The 16,880-nt window shown below is 36.5% G+C and overlaps 2 pseudogenes; both read right to left on the bottom strand.

Annotated features, from left to right (window-relative positions):
• The window catches only part of LOC109275125 (D-aminoacyl-tRNA deacylase 2-like), a 37,866-nt pseudogene extending 30,015 nt beyond the window's left edge, over positions 1 to 7,851 (bottom strand).
• A 4,087-nt stretch (positions 7,852 to 11,938) lies between these two features.
• Positions 11,939 to 13,810, bottom strand: LOC109275115 (actin, clone 302-like; annotated as a pseudogene).
• Between the last annotated feature and the right edge of the window lie 3,070 nt (positions 13,811 to 16,880).

The raw sequence follows: 16,880 nt of genomic DNA, 5'->3' as shown, positions 1-16,880 counted from the left end.
TTGTTACATAGGGCGCTGATGGTTTTGGTAAAGGTATTAGAGCACAAATTTAGAATCATATATTCTCACATTTGCAAACGTATCCATGTCATTGTCTGCACTTTCTTAGTTCCATAGCAAAGAAGGGTTTTAAGGAAAGAATAAATTATATAAATGTGCACTACCTTGACAGTTCTTGTCTTATATTGTATTTATGGTGAACCTGAGCCAAATTCAGATTTTTAGAAATGATCACTGAGGTAAAAATTCTTACTGTTCTTTCAAAACCAAATAAAACATTACTTCGGGGAGCACTGCAAATCGCTTCCCCCTCTAGCTGAATTCAACCAGCATAGGCATTTTGTGTGGCTCAGACTTTTTTTTTCTCCAATTTTTAATAGCTTGATCCAACTGTTAAAAATGGAGATGCTTTGGAGAGCCTGGGTGGCTAGTTGGTGAAGCATCTGACTCTTGGTTTCTGTTCAGGTCATGATCTCACGGATCGTGAATTCGAGCCCTGCATCGGGCTCCGTTCTGTCAGTGAGGAGCCTGCTTGGGATTCTCTTTCTCTCCCTGGAACTCCTCCGCTTGTTCTCTCTCTGTCTCTCTCTCTCATTCTCTCTCAAGATAAATACACTATAAAAAATGTAAAAATTGAGATGTTTTATATTCCAAGTCTGAATTCCAGCTTCCCTTGGAAGTCAGAAGATCAGCTTCTACCAGCTACTACTACCCACCATATCAATTGTGATCTATCAGGTGGAACACTGCCAAGACTGAGCCCTATGGCCAGCCTTTTCCAACCCAGTACTTCTCCATCTTCCCTGTGGTCTTACTTACAATGAGACAAAACCTCTTTGCCATCTATTGTCACTCTTGCCCTATTTTTTAAAATTATTTTTTTCTGGTTGTTTTTTTGTTCTTAAATTGTTTTACTCTATATCCTTATCTGTATCAAACATTGGAAATGTGTATAAGAGTCTTCCAGTTCAAAAGCATAGCAGAGCATACTTCCTTGTGCATATGAAGAATGCGTCTAAAAAAAAAAAAGAATGCATCTAAGTGTAATATAATATATGCACCTCTATCTTCCACATAGACTACTCTTTCACCTCTCTGTCCCACAAGGCATTCATATTTCAATGCTTTTAAATCCTTGTTAGAATGTTAATCTCTTTCCTGTGAACCTCTAAAGCATTTCTCATGAAACCTACATTGTACTTCACCATGGATATGCCTCTTCCCTCTTAACAGACTCAGGGATCTTTGAAGACAAGCCTCATGCCATACTTCTATTTCGTAGCCCCTAAAACACTTGGTTTAACACTGTTAAATAACTTTAACAATTTTTTTATTAGAACTAATGTGTGAAAATGAAACTAGTTAAGAAATACCACATTTATTTATTTATTTATTTATTTATTTATTTATTTATTTATTTTAAGAAATACCACATTTAAATGGCAAGGTACATTGAAGGATTACTATCCAAAAAAGTTCTAGCATCTAGATGAGTTTGCCCACTACTGGAGTTAATAATTATATCTCTCCTTTCTTTAAATACAATTAATAAAGCAGTGTTATATATAGACCTTCTTTACTGTAGTTTTGTCCACTAGGACTTTTGCTCAAGATTCTTCTTGATTTGGGGCACCTGGGTGGCTTGGTCAGTTAAGTGCCTGACCTGATTTTGGCTAAGGTTATGATCTCACGGTTTGTGAGTTTGAGTATCACATCGGGCTCCATACTGAGAGTAAGGAGCCTGCTTGGGATTCTCTCTTTCCCTCTCTCTCTGTCCCTACCTGTTCACAGGTGTGTGCATGCTCTCTCTCAAAATAAATCAATAAACTTAAAAAAAGACTCTCTTTGACTTGCCAAATACAGCTCATAATTTGAAAGTGGAGTAAGATATAGAATGACATTTTTAAAATTCTCTTTCACCCTGGATGAGACATTTTATGATTGCATCGTATTTTTTTTAGAAGTAACTTTACCTCTGCCTATAGTTGAAATAGAGACTTATGTGTTAATTGACCCAGAAATATTTGATACATTCATTTAATATTTAATGGGTTATATGCAAGAATTATTTTCTATTAGTTAACTTCAATAATTACTATGATAAATAAAAAAATAATAAAAAATAAAAAATAAAAAAATAATTACTATTAAATATCTAGGATTACCCCAAAATCGAAGAGAAACTTGAATAGTTCAAGCAAACTATGGTTATTGCTATAGCACTCCCTAGATAACTCTCTAGAGAATACTTTTTATGCTATCATTCACAATGTGTTAATATTCTAAAATAATTTCCCATTGGGTTCTCTCACATGCTATAAAGTTTACATTATTAAAATTAATTAGATATGGGGCTACGTAATAATAATACGAGCTATAAAAATAACTCATGAATTATTTTCCATATGCCAGGCATGATGACAGATTTGAGATGTATAAATATAATGCTCACAACAACCCTCATTTTGTTGATGAGGAAACTGAGACACCTAGAGATTAAGTAACATGTTCCAGGTCACCCCACTAATAAGGAGCAGAGCCTGCTTTCCACTCAGTCTGGTTAGCTTCCAAGCCTATGCTCATAAATACCATATAAAACTGGCTTTATTTATGGCAATATCATATGAAGTAATTGTGAGTTTCAATAGTTAATTTTTCCCAATTTTAAAGATATATCCTGGATATAATATTTCATGAAGAGAACATAGCTTTGTTAAATTCTGAGACAAATGTGACTATAGTGATTATTTTTAATGTGCAAAAAAATGGTCTAGTGATTCTTTATTCTTCTCTTAATAGGTACCAAATTGGTTAGTGTATGAAGTACAAGTTTAAACCAGTAATAAAATACACTTATGCATTATCATTTATAAAAAATCAGGCATATACTTTAGCACATTTATCAGGGCCAGAGCTGTTGGCTCTGTGTAAATGGTGAATCTATTCCTCCTGTTCCTTGCAAAGTTGGCCGTTTTTTTCAAATTTTAGGCCCTGGCATAGATATTGGCTCTCTTGATGTCCCTTTGCACATACTTTGCACACATTTGACTATCACTCCATTAATTTCTTTCAGAGAATTCCTCTAAACTCACGTTTACATAAAAGTTTGTATATTTGTGTATTGTTTCTTTCCCAGATTAGAGGATAAATTTACAGAATGTGGAAACCATGTGTATTACATTCACTGAGGCATGTAATATCATAGGGATTGGCATAAGGAAATGTGTTGCATAAAAGATTTTCAATTAGCTGTAAGTAGTTTGATACTAAAATATAGAGGGTTGGCAGTTGTGAATTGGTGAGAACCCAATAAGAGATCAATTGCAGAGAAAGCCAAAATGTATTCCATACAGTCTATCATACTGTAGGTAGTTTCAGTAATACTCTTTAGTGTTTCCAAACCATTTTCTTACATATTTCAATCATTGCAACTTTTTAGCATACCTTTAAACATAAAAATTGTCAAAATATAGTTTCATCTCCACTGCTACAACCTTGGTCCAAGCCACCATCATCTCTCACTTAGACTCCAGCAATAGTGTCCTAATTGGTCTTCCTACTTCTACCCGTACTCCCCTACAGTCTCATCTTGGCACTTAAGTCAGAATGAATCAGATCATGTAACTCCTCTGATCAAATCCTGCCATGGTTCCTCAACTCAGTAGAAGCCAAAGCCCTCACAACAACCTACATAGCTCTAAAGATGTGGCTTCCACTTAAGTCTCTAATTCCTATCCTACTTCATTCTACCTCCCTTTCTTTACTCCAATCATTCTATGTACTTTTTGTTTTTTGAAATGGTATACAAATACACACCTTAGGACTATGCGTAGGGTGATCCCTGTGTCTAGATTGCTATTCTTTGAGGTATCCACATAGAGAACTCCCTCACCTTCCTCAGATCTATGTTTAAATGCCATCTCAGTGAGGACTATTCAGACAACATGATTTAAATTGCAACTTAATCCCTCAAAGCCTTCAATATCATTTCCCCTGCTCAGTTTTTTTTAACCATACAGTTTATCATCTTCTAACACATTTCAATGGATTACTTTCTTGTCAAGTATCTTAAGGCAAAATATCCTTCTCTGACCATCTGACCTAACATGGCCAGTGGGATGTAAATAGATGTGATGTAAACAGAAGCTTTGCACAAGTCTGAGGTTCGATTTGTCCCTAGGACTCCCAAATTCTGGGAGGAGGACATGTCTGAGCAGTTGCTGGTCAAAAGAGAATGAGGAAACCTGTGGGACAGAATCCAATCTGCAGCCTCAAGTCAAGCCCAGGCTACACGAACCCTGAAGAAAAATCATCTGAATCCACTGACAGACCAAACACCAAGAAAAACAATTATTTATTGTTATAAGCCACCAGGACTTATGGCAACTCATAAATTATTATTGTGGGAATAGCTGACAAATATATGTGGAATATATTTATCTGTTTTATTTCCTATCTCTCTTCCTCTCTGTTTCTTCCATAAACACAGGTTTACATTATTTTGTATTCCCAATGCATAGCACAGGAAATGGTATGTGGTAGGCACTTAACAATAGTTAAATGAATAAATGAATGTATGATAGCTAATTCTAATGTCACAGTATACAATTAGAATTAATCCTCCTTCATACACATAGGATGCACATTTGTATTTTGAAGAATATCAAAACCCCAAGAGTAATTATAATTTTCAAAATTATTTGAAGATGTCAAAATTATTCTAAAATGTCTTATGCAGAATAACACATAAGAATAGCTAGATACAAGGAAAAAAAACTGAAAAAATCCCACAAACATGTAAAAGCTAAACAACATACTACTAAACACATTTGAAGAAATAAAAAGGAAATATAAAAATACATGAAGGAAAAAGAAAACACAATGGTCTAAAATCTGTGAGAAATAGCCAAAGCAGTTCTAAGAGGGAAGTTTATAGTAATACACACCAGTGTCAAAAAACAAGAAAGATCTCCAAATAAACAACCTAACCCTACACCTAAAGGAGCTAGAAAAACAACAAAGCCCAAAGGAAGTAGAGGGAAGGAAATGGTAAAGATTAGAGCAGAAATAAATGAAACAAAGACTCAAAAAGACAACAAAAAAAAATCAATGAAGCAAAGAGCTGGTTCTTTGAAGAGATAAACTTGATAAATCTTTAGCTGCCTCATCAAGAAGAAAAGAGAAAAAAAGGAGAGGACACAAAATCAGAAATCAAGGAGAAATAACAACTGACACCACAGAAATACAAGGAACTATAAAAGAATATTAACAAGAATTATATGCTAACAGATTAGACAACCTAGAAGAAATTGATAAATTCCTGGAAACATGTAATCTTCCATAACTGAATCATAAATAGAAAATTTGAGCAGAGCAATTACAAGTAATGAAATCGAATTGGTAATCAAAAACTCCCAACAAACAAAAGTCCAGGAATAGATAGCTTTGAAGGTGAATTATTCCAAACATTTGAAGAGATCATACTTATTCTTCTTAAACTATTCCAGAAAACAGAAGAGGGAGGAAAACTTTCAAATTCATTCTACAAGGCCAGAATTAGCCAGATTCCAAAATCAAAGACACTAAAAAGAAAGACAAGAAAGGAAAAAACAGAAAAAAAAACCCAAAACTATAGGCTGATATCTCTGATGAACATAGATGCAAAAATCCTCAACAAAATCTTAGTAGACCACTTCAATAATGCATTAAAAAAAATAATTCACCATGATCTAATGGGATTCATTCCAAGGATGCAAGGGTGGTTCAACACTTGCAAATCAATATGATACATCATGTTAACAAGAGAAAGGATAAAAACCATATGTTCATCTCATAGATACAGAAAAAGCCCCGACAAAATAAAACATCCCTTCATGATAAAAACTTTCAACAAAATGGTTTTAAAGGGAACATACTTCAACATAATAAAGGCCATACATGTAAACCTAGGGCCAACATCATACCCTGTGGTGAAATACAGAAAGTATTTTCCTCTAAGATCAGAAACAAGACAAAGATGCCTATTCTTGCCATTTTTATTCAACATGGTACTGCATGTCCTAGCCATAGTAATCAGAAAAGGAAAAGATATAAAAGGCATCTAAATTGGTAAAGAAGATGTAAAACTGTCACTATTTGCAGATGACCTACTATACATAGGAAACCCTAAAGACTCTACCAAAAATCTACTACAATAAATAAATTAGATAAAGTTTCAGGATACAAAATTAACACATGGAAATTGGTTGTGTTTCTATACACTAACAACAATTAGCAGAAAGAAATTAAGAGAATAATCCATTTATAATTGCACCAAAAAGTATAAAATATCTAGGAAATAAACTTAAAGAAGTAAAAGAACTAACTCTGAAAACTGTAAAACCCTGATGAGAGAAACTGAAGCCAACACAAACAAATGGATATTCCATGTTCATGGATTGGAACAAGTAATATTAAAAAATCTATGCTTCCCAAAACAATCTACAGATTCAATGCAATCATTCTCAAAAAAAACAAACAGCATTCTTCACAGAATTAGAACAAATAATACTAAAATTTCTATGGAATCACAAAAGGCTCCAATTAACCACAAAAATGGTATGGTACTGCCATAAAAATAGACACACAGATCAATAAAACAGGATAGAGAGCCCAGAAATAAACCCACACCTATATGGTCAATTCATCTATAATGAAGGAGGCAAAAATATCCAACAGGGAAAATATAGTATTTTTAATAAATGGTGTTGGGAAAAACTGGACATCTACATGCAAAAGAATGAAACTGGACCACTTTCCTATACCATACACAAAAATAAACTCAAAATGGATTAAAGACCTGAAGCCATAAACCTCCTAAAAGAAAAGACAGGTAGTAATCTTTTGGAATGATGATCAGGGTCATTTATTTTAGTAAATATTAAAGTACGTGATAAAGCCACTATATTTGAGCAACTTGCACTGGCACATGGGTAGGTAAAAACTGCATGAAAGAAAAAAAACATAATCAAGAAGTATGACATCACCAGATGGTGAATTAGGAAACCCCAGCCTCTGTTACTCCCACCCAAAGATAAAAATTTAAGATAGCTTTCTATAAAAAAAAAACAGCTCTGGGAGAGCAAAGGTGTCCACTTAAGAATAAAAAACAGGGGCACCTGGGTGGCTCAGTTGGTTAAGCATCCAACTCCAGATCAGGTCATGATCTCATGGTTTGTGGGTATGAGTCCCATGTTGGAATTTGGGGCCTTATACTGACAGCTTGGAGCCTAGAGCCTGCTTTGGATTGTGTCTTTCTCTCTCTCTCTCTCTCTCTCTCTCTCTCTCTCTCTCTCTCTCTCTCTCCCCTTCCCCCACTCACATTCTGCTTCTCTCTCAAAAATAAACATTAAAAAAATTTTAAAAAAAGGAATGATAGAACAAAAAACCTGATAATAATTACACAAAAAAAGGCAGAACAGATTCATTTTGCTTGCATCATCACATCACCCAGACTCACACTGCTTAGCACCAAGAAGGAACAAGCCAGCTAGAAAGATTTCCCTCCCACCACTGGAAAAGTGAATGCAGGGTGAATGACTAGCTTCTGTAGCCATTCAGGGCACTATAGGAAAAACCCATTTAGTTTTCACCCCACCCAGAGACCAGCAACTATCAGATATACAGAGATAGCTGGAAATAAGGAAGAACAGGGGCTACCAGTAACAACCATGCAGTGGAAGTAACCACAATTTCCAGTGACTTGCTCTTCAGAGGACCCCAGGGTCTTTTGCCACTGAAGAAACCAATAGCCAGCACAGCCTCTACAGAGCCCCTACAGATTCCACCAGTTTTAGGCTCACAGGTATACATGTTTGCAGACACTACCATCTAAATCTTTCCCAGTCCCTCCCCCAACCCCTCCCAAAACCTGGGATCCAAACAGGCAGGCAGATAGCCCAGGCTTCTGCCACTGCACAAGTGCTAAATGCCAGTCTAGACCCCAAGGGTGGACCCCTACCATCATGTGCACACTTTTGGCACTAGTCCTCCAGCCATAGCTCAGTATACCACTGGCCTGAATTCTGTCACTGGCCTCCACCACTTGTATACACATTCATGGTTACATCCTGCAGCCTTAGAAGTGGACATAGACAGAAAAACCCTCACAACTGTTTGTGGGCCTGAATTCGGCCCTATCTCCAGTTAGTGGCCTGCACCACTGGATTCACACATGTTAGCCATTCCATCTTTACACCTGCATGAACCTTTATAAAGCTATCAGTTTCTCAGCAAAGACTTTGCAGGCCAGGTGAGTACAATGATATATTCAAAGTGCTAAAAGACAAAAAAAAAAAGAAAGAAAGAAAAAAAATTGCCAACCAAGAATACTCAGCAAAGTTGTTTTTCAGAAATGAAGGCAATATAAAGACATCCCTAAACACACAACAGTTAAAGGATTTCACACCACTAGACTTTCCTTACAAGAAATGCTGAAGAGAGTTCTTCAAGCTGAAACAAAAGGACAGTAATTAGTACCATAAAAACGTGTAAAATATACAACACACTGGTAAAGCCAAGTATATAGTTAGATTCAGAATACTTTAATTGTGAAATATGGTGGTGTGTTAGCCACATACCTCGAGTATAAAAATTAAAAAACAAAGGTATTTAAAAGAACAATAACTATAAGGACACCTGGGTGGCCCAGTTGGTTAAGCATCTGATTTCAGCTCAGGTAATGATCTCAAGATTTGTGAGTTCAAGCCCTACGTCAGGCACTCTGCTATCAGCATCGAGTCTGCTTCAGATCTTCTGTCCCCCCCTCTCTCTCTGCCCCACCCACGATCATGCTCCCTCTTTCAAAAAATAAACATTAAAAATTAAAAGAGCAATAACTACAAAATATTAATAAATACACGATATAAAAGATGTAATTTTTGACAACAAATGTAGGGGGGAGTAAAAGGGTAGAGTTTTTATGTGTGATCAAACTTAAGTTGTCATCAGCTGAAAGTAAACCTTTATATCTCTATCAGGTTTCAAGTAAGCCCTGGGATAACCAAAAGAAGACATAGGAATCAAAGTATACCACACTAAAGAAAATCATCAATTTACAAAGGAAGACAGCAAGAGGCAAGAAACAAAGGAACCACATATGAGCTAGAAAACAATGAACAAGATGGCAAGAGAGAGAAAGTTCTTACAAAAGGCATAGTATGCTGAATGGATTAAAACAAACAAAAAACACAAACAAACCAACCAACAAATAACAACAACAACAAAAACACAAGACCTAACTATAAAAGACTCACTTCAGCTGTGAGGACACACATACACACACACACATACACACACACACACACACACACACACACACACACACACACACCCAACACAGAAGCACCTAAATATAGTAAGCAAGTACTAACAGATGTGAAGGGAGTAGTAGATAGCAATACAATAACAGTAAGACACTTCAATTCCCCACTCCCGACAATGGGTAAATCAACAAAGGAAATGTTTTAATTGAACCATATTTTAGACCAAATAGACCTAACAGATATATACAAAAGTTTGCATCTAACAGAAGCAGAATATATACTCTTCTTAAGTGCACATAAAACATTTTCAAAGAGAGATTATATGTTAGGTAACAAAACAAATCTTAACAAATTTAACAAATCATACAAAGTTCTCTTTTCTGACCAAAATGGTGTGAAACTGGAAATTAATAACAAAAAGAGCTCTGGAAAATCTACAATATGTGAAAATTACACACACTCCTAAACAACCAATGGGTCAAAGAAGAAATCAAAAGGGAAACCAAAAAATATCTTGCAACAAAAAAATGAAAGCAAAACATAACAAAAGTTATGAGATGCACCAGACACAGTGTTAACAGGGACTTTCACACCAATAAATGACTACATTAAAAAAAGAGAAAGATCTCAAATAACCTAGGTTTAAACCTCAAGCAACTAAAAAAATAAATAAATAAATAAACCCAAAGTTAGCAAAAGGAAGAAGATCAGAGAATAATTAGAGAAAAAATATATAAAAGATGATAAGAGGTGTTTTTTTGAAAAGATAAACAAAAATTGACAAACCTTCAGTTGGACTTGCCAAGAAAAAATAAAAGGAGTACTTTCATATGTAAAATCAGAAATGAAAGATGCTACAACTGATAAAAGAAATGCAAAAAATCCTAACAACCTACTATGAATAATTATGACAACAAATGGTATTACTTAGAATAAATTGATAAATTTCTAGAAACAACTTTCCACATTTGAATCATGCAACTTACCACATCTGCATAATGAAAAAAAATATAAATTTGAACATATCAATAAACAAGTAAAGAAATTGAATCAGCAATCAAAAATTTCCCAACAAAGAAAAGCTCAGAACCAAGTGGCTTCACTGGTCAATTCTAAACATTTAAGGAATTAACGCTAATCCTTCTCAAAATCTTCCAAAAATTTAAAGAGGGAACACTTTCAAAATCATTTATGAGGTTAGCATTACCCTAATACCAAAGCCAGGTAAGGGCACTACAAGAAAATAAAGCTATGGACCAATATCCCTGATAAATATAGATGTAAAATTCTCAACAAAATAGTAGCAAACCAAATTCAACAGCACATGAAAAAGGTCATGTCATGATCAAAGGGGACTTATCCCTGTGATGCAAGAACAGTTTCACATACGCAAATCAATAAGTGTGATATACCACATTAATAGAATGAAAGACAAAAATCATAAGATCATCTAGGTAGATACGCTAAAAGATAACATTCAACATCCTGTCTTGATAAAAACTCTCAAAAAAATTGGGTATAGAATAAACATATCTCAACATATTGAAAACCACACATGACAAGTCCACAACTAATATACTCAATGACGGTAGGTTGTAGGCTTTCCGTCTGAGATTAGGAACAAGACAAGGATGCCCACTCTTGCCACTTTTATTCAACATAGTATCATAAGTCCTAACCAGAATGATTAGGCAAGAAAAAGAAATAAAAGACATCCAAATTAGAAAGAAAAAAGTTACCTTGTATGTTTGTTGATGACATGATCTTTAATGTAGATAATACTAAAAATGTCACCAGAAAAACTGATAGAATAATAAACTCAGTATAGGTTTAGGATACAAAATCAACAGACAAAAAACACGTATCTATACAACAACAATGTCTGAAAAAAATATCTGCTATCTATCTGTTATCTATCAAATTCCATTTACCAGAGCATCAAAAAATAATGAAATATTTAGGAATACATTTACCCTATGAGGAGAAAGATCTCAACTCTGAAAAATATAAGATGATGAAAGAAATAGAAGAAAACACAAATAGATATTTTGTGTTCATGGATCAGAAGTGTTAATATTATTTTTAAAAAAAATACTACCCCAGTCTATAGATTTAATGCAATCTCTATCAAAATCCCAATGAATTTTTCACAGAAATTCAAATGGTACCAGCAAAGATCTTGAAATGTTAAGCAATATTAAGAATAAAGTTGTAGACATCACACTTCTTGGTTTCAAATTTTCTACAATAATTACTATAGTAATCAAAACAGTATGGTATAGGAATAAAAACAGACATAGACTTTATGGAACAGAATGAAAAGCCCAAGAGTAATTATGGGCAATTAATAGTGGACAGGGGAGCCAAGAATACTCAGTGGGGAAAGGATAGTATCTTCATTAAATGGTATTAGGAAAACTGGAATTTCACATGCAAAATAAATAAATAAATAAATAAATAAATAAGTAAGTAAGTAAGTCCTACAATCCAGTGCAGATATCAGATACAAGCTTCAAAGACAAGTTTATTTTCAAAGGCTTATTCCAGTTTCATGGGGCTAGCATGAGGTGTATACATTTGGGCAAATGTATACCTCAGAATTCACTCATGTAGCAAATGTTACACATGTCCTCCGTTTAGAAGCATTTGTGATGGATGATGGAGAGGCCAGACCCATCACAATCCTGCTTGCTGATCTGCATCTGCTGGAAGATAGGCAGCAGAATGTAGCCCCCAATCCACACAGAGTACTTAAGTACAGGAGAAGAGATTATCTTGATTTTCATCAGGCTGGGCTGCGATCTCCTTCTGCATCCTGTTGGCAATGCCCGGGTATATGATGGTCCCACCAGACAGCACCAGACATTATCTTGATTTTCATCAGGCTGGGCTGTCATCTCCTTCTGCATCCTGTTGGCAATGCCCGGGTATATGATGGTCCCACCAGACAGCACCATGTTAGCATAGCAGTCCTTTCAGATATCAACGTCACACTTCAAGATAGAGTTGAAGGTGGTCTTGTGGATACCACAGGACTCCATACACAGAAAGAAGAGCTGGAGGAGCACTCAGGACAGCAGAACCACTCACTGCCAATGGTAATCACCTGCACATAGGCAGCTCATAGATCTTCTCCAGGAAGGATGAAGGGGTGGCAGTGGCCATCTCCTGCTCGAAATCCAGGGCAACATAACAGAGCTTCTCCCTGATGTCACTCACAATTTCCCATTCTGCGGTGGTGGTGGTGAAGCTGTAGTCAAGCTACCCAAGAGTCTTCATGAGGTGGTTCCATCAGGTAGCAGCCATCCAGGTCCAGATGCAGGATGGCTTGGGGCAGGGTGTACCCATCATAGATGGGCATGGTGTGGGTGACCCCATCCCCAGAGCCCATGACAATACCAGTGGCATGGCCAGAAGCATACGAAGAGGGAACAGCCTGGATGGGCATGTACATGGCTAGGGTATTGAAGGTCTGGAACATGATCTGAGTCATCTTTTCATGGCTAGCCTTTGGGTTCAATGGGGCCTTGGTCAGCAGCACGAGGTGCTCCTCAGGAGCCACACACAGCTCATTGTACAAGGTATGGTGCCATCTTCTCCATGTCATCCCAGTTGGTAACAATGCCATGTTCAGTGGGGTACTTGAGGGTCAGGATGCCTGGTTTGATTTGGGCCTCATCACCTATGTAGGAGTCCTTCTGGTCCCTGCTCATGATAATGCCCTGTTGCCGGGGCACTCAACCATGGGCGGGAAAATGGCCAGGGGATATCATCCCCAGCAAAGCCTGCCTTGAGCTTGTCAGAGCCATTGTCAATGACGAGCCCAGCAATCTCCTCTACTATTGCCGTTAGTGGAGGTGGAGGTGGCGGCAGTGGATGCAGAGACCAGGCAGTGGGAGAAGGCAGAATCCAGGCTGGCTACAGTGAGTGAGACTTCCAGGTTTCTTTTAATTGGATCATGGATACTTAGTCTACTGTCCTGTTGGTAAGAATATCAGTGAGAAAAAAAAAAAAAAAAACAGGCTGGCATCCTATTTTAAATATTTTCATACTTGGTGCATCTTCTATTATCACCCAAAATCTTTCAACTTCATGCTTTTCCCAAATTTGAGATCATACCATCTTTGTCCCGTTAAGAGTGTCCTTTGTGTACAAATGATACTGCTCCTTTAAAAGTCATTAGTGAGATGTAGACTCCCCTAAGAGACTCCATGATATGCTGTTTGTGCAGTTGGTTCTCTGAGAGTTCTTCTTCTGTTTTATTCTTGTCCTTCATCTTCAAGATGACATGGTGCCTTCACAAGTATCTCCTTATAATCTATGTAAATTATTTACTATGTTGGTTTTCTACTGCCATACTAACACATTACCAGAAATTTAGCAGCTAAAACAACACAAATTTGTTATTTTACATTTCTGAAGGTCAAAAGTCCCCCACAGATTTCAGGATGTCAAGATGGCTGTGTTTCCCCCCTCCCAAGAATGCTCTAGGGGAAACCTGTTTCCATGCCTTTTCTAGCTTCCAGAGATCTATACATCCCTTAGCTTGGGCTCTCCTTCCCTAATCTGCAAAGGCAACACTATTTCAGTTCTTGGACCCTTCTTCATGATCACATCTGTCTCTAAGCTCTGCCAAGAAAGTTTCGTGCTTTTAAGGACTCATGTGATTAGATTTGGTCAATTGGATAATCCAGGATAATTTCCCATCTCAGAATACATATCCCTATTCATTTCTGCAAAGGCCCTTTGACTCTTTGCCATGTAAAGTAACAATATACACATTCCAGGGATTGTGTTTAGCACATTTTTAAGGGTTTATTATTCTGCCCACCACTTTCACCATGACATCTTCCAAATATGGGGATGTACTGTGTAAGATTTCAATATAAAAGCAGATGCAGGGGTGCCTGGGTGGCTCAGTCAGTTAAGCCTCCGACTTCGGCTCAGGTCATGATCTTGCGGGTTCGTGAGTTCAAGCCCCGCGTCGGGCTCTGTGCTGACAGCTCAGAGCCTGGAGCCTGTTTCAGATTCTGTGTCTCCCTCTCTCTGGCCCTCTCCCGTTCATGCTCTGTCTCTGTCTCAAAAATAAATAAACGTTAAAAAAAAATTTTAAAAAAAAGCAGATGCAGAATTCCACACATACCTCCAAGAAAAAGTGAATCACATTCAACTTATGTATTTATTAATAACCTCAAAAATTTCTATGTACCAGTATGACAAATTTCTTTCTGGTCAAATGTACTCAATATAACTTAGTATTTGATTTAAAATAAAACATTAACATTTTATAAGAAAGGCAGAGATTGTTAAACTAGGGTTCTAAAGATGGATTACTTGGAAACAAGCACATTTATATCCCATCTTAAAAATGATTAGGATGAATGAAGATGTAAATTATAATAAAATGATCAAAGAGAAGGCTGGCTGCATCTGGCTCTCTGCCTTAGAAGCTCAGGGATGCCCTTCTTTCTATTTTCAGGGATAATCAGTCCCTCAGGGACTGTCTTATGCTAACTAAAGAGTGGAGACTGAAGGAAAAAAAAACAGATTGCAATTTTATTAATTACAGTGAGAAATAAAGTTGTCACAAGCCCCCAAATTCAGAACTTATGTCAGATCAAGCAGCAGATCTTCAGGCTGTAGCTTTGCTACATGGAAGTCATCATCAGTAGCCACTTCATTGAAGTGACTCAAGAAATAATTTTCCCAGTGACATAATGCTCATGTACAATATAAGCAACTCGTCATAATTTTAGTGTAGGGTATCCACCTGGGATTCCCAACACCAACATAGGTGAGTTTAAAATGAGAAGAAGAGGCTTGAAAATAATTGAAATCATTGGCTTCAAAGTGTCATATATTCCTTCGCTTCAAATGTCATTAAGAGAGAAATATTCAAATGGTCTCACCTATATGTAAGGAGTGGTGAGAAAATTAGTCCTTGTCTGGGCACAGCATGTTAGAGCCAGCATGGGCAAGGAGAAACATGGAAAGAAAGATGTGTAAATTAATGAAATCTGAGTATCTCTCTCATCATGCTTGTAACTTATAGTCTTTCCTTCCTTTTAATCACCTGCCTCGTTGTCAGTTACATTGAGGAGTTTAAAACCTCTTTGTCATAACATATCCCGCAGAAACATTTCATGAGGTTTGTACCTTTCGGTGCACAATATCTGAAGATACATGGTTAAGATGAGATTTTAATTTTTCTTTCATCTTCTGATTTTTTTTCTTAAGAACAGACTTACACACACATGTCCGTAAGGAAATGCAAATGAGTTAGCTTCAGCTACTTCTGTTTAGACTACTGCTTATTGGTCTAGTAAGAAAACTAAGAAATGTTTTTCATTTCGAAGAACCACAAGTATCTTCAGTTGTCATGGTATGCAGTTCTTCTAAACTGCTAAATCTCAATGGTTTCTTTTTCCCTAAGGGATTTTAGTCTGTGTCTTTGAAGGCATTTCTCTGCTCTTCCCCACTTTGGATTACTGGTAGTTGAATCAGTGTTAACTTCCTAGACTTTGAGTCTATCTTTGCAAAAGGTCTTACATTTAACCCTTAAAATGATAGAAATAGAATTTCTAAGGCTAATAATGGGTTTTCCCCTCTTCTAGACTTTCAAACTTTGCAGGAATCAATTTTTAAAATATATATGCTCAAATCAAAGAAGTTGGAAGTAACAAAGTATATGATGCTACTATAGGCAAAGTTTTTTTTTAATTTTTTTTAAATGTTTATCTATTATTGAGAGAGAGAGAGAGAGAGAAAGAGATAGAAAGCTTGCACAAGCAGGGGAGGGGCAGAGAGACAGGGAGACACAGAATCGAAAGCAGGCTCCAGGATCCAGGCTCTGAGCTGTCAGCACAGAACCTGACCCGGGGCTCAAATTCATGAACTGTGAGATCATGATCTGAGCCAAAGTTGGACTCTTAGCAGACTGAGCCATCCAGGCGCCCCTTAGCAAAGCTTTTAATGCAGGTCGAAGCAGGCTTTTAATTGTTGCAAAGTACTGTGCTCATCTGAGATAACAAAAAATTCCCAGGATTTTTTAATAAATGCATTTTTCTTAATTAGTTTGTGCACTCTTTTGGAATAAGATCTGGAAATGAGTGAGGCACTGGGGAAATTTATTGTTTATACCTCAGAGAAACTAGAATAGTGTAAGACACAGAAATGTTTGCATACAATTGTTTTTAATCTTACTTTGGGGAAAATGAGCACACACTTGGGAAACTCAATAGAAGAGTTAAATGTTTCAGATGACAGTGGACTTTTCTATTTATCATGATTGCTTGGGGGAATAAGTTACTTTGAAGCACATGAAGGCATTGTTATATCTAATCCTGGATACCTTCTAAAAATAAAGGACCATTATTTATGGTTCAAGTGCTCATTCCTAAGCAATAAAACTGGATTTGAAAACTTCTATAGTGTTGAAATAAATGAGCAATATTTTTGAGCTTTTCTTTATTGTCCTCTTCTCCATGACCAAGTGTCTTTCTTTTGGAATCTCAGTTGATTCTCATTATCCTCCCAGAAATAATCTTCTCTTTGTTTCTAGTTTTCTATATATTCTAG

This window comes from Panthera pardus, unplaced genomic scaffold (assembly GCF_024362965.1).
Source record: "Panthera pardus isolate Hobbes unplaced genomic scaffold, ASM2436296v1 HiC_scaffold_13, whole genome shotgun sequence".
Classification (NCBI taxonomy): Eukaryota; Metazoa; Chordata; class Mammalia; order Carnivora; family Felidae; genus Panthera; species Panthera pardus.
Note: the sequence above shows the minus strand (reverse complement) of the source record. Positions and strands in the feature narration are given on the sequence as shown.